The following is a 5,468-nucleotide window of genomic DNA, read 5'->3' as shown; positions in this document are numbered from 1 at the left end:
GTGTATGTTTGTATGTATGTATGTATGTATGTGTGTGTATATATTCTAAATTCAGGCCTCTGTACAAACAATGTTAATGCTTATATTATTATATTATATTATATTATATTAATAATATGTTAATAACAAATTATATATGTATACACAACATTTTATATTGATTTTAGTGTTTATTGATAATATAATATAATCGATTATTACTATCATTAATAAATAATAATATTGATATAAAATGTTGGATAGATAGAAATATATATTTATGTATTTATTTATATAGATTTAAATTAATTAATAAATTTAAGCCTTTGTACAAACAGCCATCTTTTTAGACAGATTGAAATGTTCAAAGTTACTTAATTATTCTGTCTTTCTTTCCCTCTCTTTTTCACTTGATCTACAGCGCTCCACACAAAAGAGCAATTTCATGCAAGGTGAGGGGCAACAATGCCATCTAAATTTGGCGACAAAAGATAAAGAGTCTCGGGACAAGTGGCCTGGCAAACAGGCCTGTTGACTGTAGCGCGGGGACCGAATGACCCTCATGTCACTGGCCCACAGCAGCTACAAGGGGGAAGACAACAGAGTGAGGCCATCTTGACTACCATAAGTGGACGTGCGCTGATAACACAAGGGGTACCTGAGAGCTCTTTGCTTACCAGAGAGATTACCGGCCCGCCGAGGCTCAAAGCTGGGGGATTTGTCAACTTAACCCCTGTCCCTGCTCTCTTTTTTTCCCCTTCAGCCGTGTTTTACGATGCTGGATGGACCCCTGCACTAAACAGAGGCCTTTACAGCAGAATAAAACATGGTTAAGTGTAGCAGGCTGGGGTCAAGGTTTCAATCGTGGAGGAGAGGGCTTCAGGAGCTAATGAAAGCGGGATCCTGCACTCTGACTGCCAGCCACGCTCAGTAATCTATTCAACTCGTCTACATGCCAAGAGACATGTTTATATCAGCTGAAATTATTGTGGTGACTTGCAAAAATGGTCATTCTTCTATGTAGTCTATTATTGGATAGATAGATAGACAGACAGACAGACAGACAGATTTATATTTATTTTTTATAAATGTTTATATTATTAATTATTTTATATTAACACATCATATGTCATGTGTATGTTTGTATGTATGTATGTATGTATGTGTGTGTATATATTCTAAATTCAGGCCTCTGTACAAACAATGTTAATGCTTATATTATTATATTATATTATATTATATTAATAATATGTTAATAACAAATTATATATGTATACACAACATTTTATATTGATTTTAGTGTTTATTGATAATATAATATAATCGATTATTACTATCATTAATAAATAATAATATTGATATAAAATGTTGGATAGATAGAAATATATATTTATGTATTTATTTATATAGATTTAAATTAATTAATAAATTTAAGCCTTTGTACAAACAGCCATCTTTTTAGACAGATTGAAATGTTCAAAGTTACTTAATTATTCTGTCTTTCTTTCCCTCTCTTTTTCACTTGATCTACAGCGCTCCACACAAAAGAGCAATTTCATGCAAGGTGAGGGGCAACAATGCCATCTAAATTTGGCGACAAAAGATAAAGAGTCTCGGGACAAGTGGCCTGGCAAACAGGCCTGTTGACTGTAGCGCGGGGACCGAATGACCCTCATGTCACTGGCCCACAGCAGCTACAAGGGGGAAGACAACAGAGTGAGGCCATCTTGACTACCATAAGTGGACGTGCATTGATAACACAAGGGGTACCTGAGAGCACTTTGCTTACCAGAGAGATTACCGGCCCGCCGAGGCTCAAAGCTGGGGGATTTGTCAACTTAACCCCTGTCCCTGCTCTCTTTTTTTCCCCTTCAGCCGTGTTTTACGATGCTGGATGGACCCCTACACTAAACACAGAGGTCTTTACAGCAGAATAAAACATGGTTAAGTGTAACATGGCTGAGGTCAAGGTTTCAATCGTGGAGGTGAGGGCTTCAGGAGCTAATGAAACCGGGATCTTGCACTCTGACTGCCAGCCATGCTCAGTAATCTATTCAACTCATGTACGTCCCATGAGACATGTTTATATCTACTAAAATTATTGTGGTGACTTGCAAAATTTGTTATTCTGCTGTCTAGTTTGACTCTTATATACTTTTTTTTCTTGGTGTAATAGATATGTAGTCAGTCATGTGAAATATTTTTGACTTGAATAAAATGTAGATATTTCTACATGTTATGGTAGTAAACGTATATGTATGTATGTATATTAGAGATGCACCGATACTGAATTAACCTGCCGATACCATGGGTGATTCATTGGGTCAAATAGAGCCTGCGTTCTGACACGTTTTTCCGCTGCATTTTGATTGACAGGATATAATCTACCCTGATCTTCAGCTGATTTTGAACAATCAGCCGATAGTGAAATAAATAGCTTTTATCGACCGATACGATTAGTGGCTGATAAAAGCGGTGTATCTCTAATATATATATATATATATATATATATATATACACACACACACACACACACACACACACATTCATACACACACACACACACACACACACTAACCTCTAAATCAGAGACATAATCATAATAATAACTTCAAATTAAAGAAAATATCAAAAAAATATATAATTTTTTGTATACTGAATAATAAACAACTTGACACATGATTTAATATTTACATATATTATTTACTGTTTTAAGTATAAACACATTAGTGACTTTGGTATCTAGCACTGGCTTATGTTTTTATGACTACAGTTTCAGTTTTATTGTACAATCAAAATCATTGTCCAAAATGATGTGGTTATATAATTCAGTAAACACAAGGTGGGGCGCATCTCTTTTTCTGATAAATTTCAGTGGCTGTATCACTGGAAATGTGCTGAGGTCACAATCAGGCCCAAACACTATCTACACAAAAATACGTACATTTCCACCAATTCGTTCAACAAATCCCTTCCATATTTGTTTATTAATTCTTTTTTTGGCGAATTTTATCTTGTTTTTAGCAACCAAGAGTTCTGTTTAACACACTTCACCCAGTTTAAATCAAAATCTGACAGATTGCCTCCTGAAATGAGAGCGGAAATGTGCAATTCCACCATGATAATAGTTTAATTAATCTATTGTACTTCAAGGTTAGAATTTGACATGATATCTAGAGAAAACTATTTTCTTTTGTCTTCTATTGTAAGTGACAACAAAGCTTGACAACTGATGGATCACTGCTTGATGCACTGCTCTATCAAAACCCCTGTCAATGCATAATTCTCAAAATATTCTGTGTGCGATTATCTGAAAATCTTGTGTGTGATATGATGTTGACATCTGAAGAGTAAAGCACAACGAGCTGTTCTCAGGCTTCTGCTTCAAAGCCGTCGAAATGCACCTACGTGGTGATGATGGAAAAAAAGCCAAAGGGCGTGGGACGCTCAGATTCAGTGGATATTTCCTGGCTGTGACAGCGCTAACTCTTTGTTTTGTGCAGTGTTAGATGAGTGAGACAAGTGTGGGGAATCTGGGTTGTGCGAAAACCATGTTTTGTTGACCTTCCGTGGCTGTCATCAATGAAGAGTAAGAAAAAGGGGACGACCGAGATGAGAGCGAGTGTTGTCGGGCATTGTTGGGAGAGTAAACAGTGCCTGGAGCCTGGGAAAGGGCTGGGATTTGTGCCACGGCATTTCTGAGTCATACGCTTATCGTGTTTGTTTCGTGTTTCTACCTGACGTGTTTGCATTAGCGTTCCTGCACTGTAGCCCTGCAGCATGACGGCCACAACTCGTGTGTTCCCAGCTCTCATCCGATCGGATCCGTCCTGTCCGCATTTAATTAAACCCCATATGTTTTCTTCGGTTTCTCTCCTTGTCTTTTCTGGCAGAGGACAAGAAAAAAGAGAGAAAACAAGCTGCTAGATCCATTAGCGGTTCAAGCAACAGTCATTGTTCATTGCTTCCTATATGCTTCTATTTTCAAGAGCTTCGTGGAACAATAGCACTCGTGGTTCTGTCAGGTGCTTGCGGTCGCCACGAAAACCAAAACAAAGCACATGTGAGGCTGGAAACAAAACACAGTTGGACACTTTCTAAACCACAACATTGGGTTTGATCCTGATCCTTGAGTTGAATCAGAACTGACAGATGTCTTAAATGTGCAATATTGTGGTTATGAATATGAAAACGTGTTTGGAATGTCGAAAGCAGATGATGAGGATTGGATGACGCTGAACAGATGAGTAAATGGATGAGGTTAAGTGTGGAAGTGGAAATTATCACAAATATTTTGATTAGTTACACATTTGAAGGCATTTTGAGCTGACACATTGAGCTTTGGTGCTCATGTGGGAAATCCGGGTTCGAATCAGGGTTCACATTTCCAATTGTGTTCTCATATTATTTTTTGTCCTCTCTCTTTAGATTTTATGTACTAAAAATCGGATTACCTATTTTTTCATATTTATTTAGGCTCTGTTAATGTTTTTGTGTGTGTGTGTGTGTGTGTAATTTTTACATTTGAAGTCTTTTTGAGCTGACACATTGTGCTTTGATGTTCATATGGGAAATCGGGATCACATTTTTGTTAATATGTACTTTTCACAATTTTTAATAATATGTTCACTTTTTGCTAGCAGCTCACAAAGTGCAAGATTAAAAAAAAAAAAAACTTTTGTGTTATGTCACTGACCCAGTCAGCTTATTTATTCATATTTATTTAGCTGCAATTAATGTTTTGTTTGTTACATTTGACATGGCAAATATTTTAATAATTTTCACATTTGAAGGCATTTTGAACTGACACATTGAGCTTTAGTGCTCATGTGGAAAATCCAGGTTCGAATCGGGCTCACATTTCCAGTCGTGTTCCCCCAAAATTTTCTGTCCTCTTTTTATTTTCCATTTTTTTAAAAATGGCAAAAATAAAATAAATAAATATGTATGCAAAAAAAAAGCATTTATAATAGAATATAAAAATGTAATAAATAAAAACAACATAAAGCTTTTAAATGTTATTTATTCATAAGCCCTCAAACTCAACATGCCAAATCCTTTTCAATTTGCTGAACACCACCATGTTTGTTTTAAATCATAGCTGAATGAGTTCCACTGACAGGCCGCCCAGTCGCCTCTACCTGACCCCTGTGCGGGGCAATAGGCCTCCGTACACCCACCCCTCGCCTAGCAGAGCAGAATGGAAAACCCGAGCCGACGGTGCACGAAAGCCTCATCTCACACCCTCACAATAGCCCGATCCAGCACTCCGCTAATGACTCAGAACTGATAGGAAGCGACTAGAAGCCTCTTAAGTCTCCTCCATTCACATCAGGGAAACATTAAGATATTCCTTTTTTGTTGCCTCCCAAGGACTTGCACAGCCCTAGAAGGGTAATTATCACCCTGCCAATATTGTAAATCCATTCTGTCATTTTCAATTATATCTGCTTGTGTCAACTGTAAGGTCTAATAAAAGCTAATTGCAC

This window comes from Sinocyclocheilus rhinocerous, unplaced genomic scaffold (genome assembly GCF_001515625.1).
Source record: "Sinocyclocheilus rhinocerous isolate Xijiao unplaced genomic scaffold, SAMN03320098_v1.1 scaffold1294, whole genome shotgun sequence".
In the NCBI taxonomy this organism is placed as follows: Eukaryota; Metazoa; Chordata; class Actinopteri; order Cypriniformes; family Cyprinidae; genus Sinocyclocheilus; species Sinocyclocheilus rhinocerous.
The sequence above is the reverse complement of the archived record's forward strand: the minus strand, read 5'-3'. Positions refer to the sequence as shown.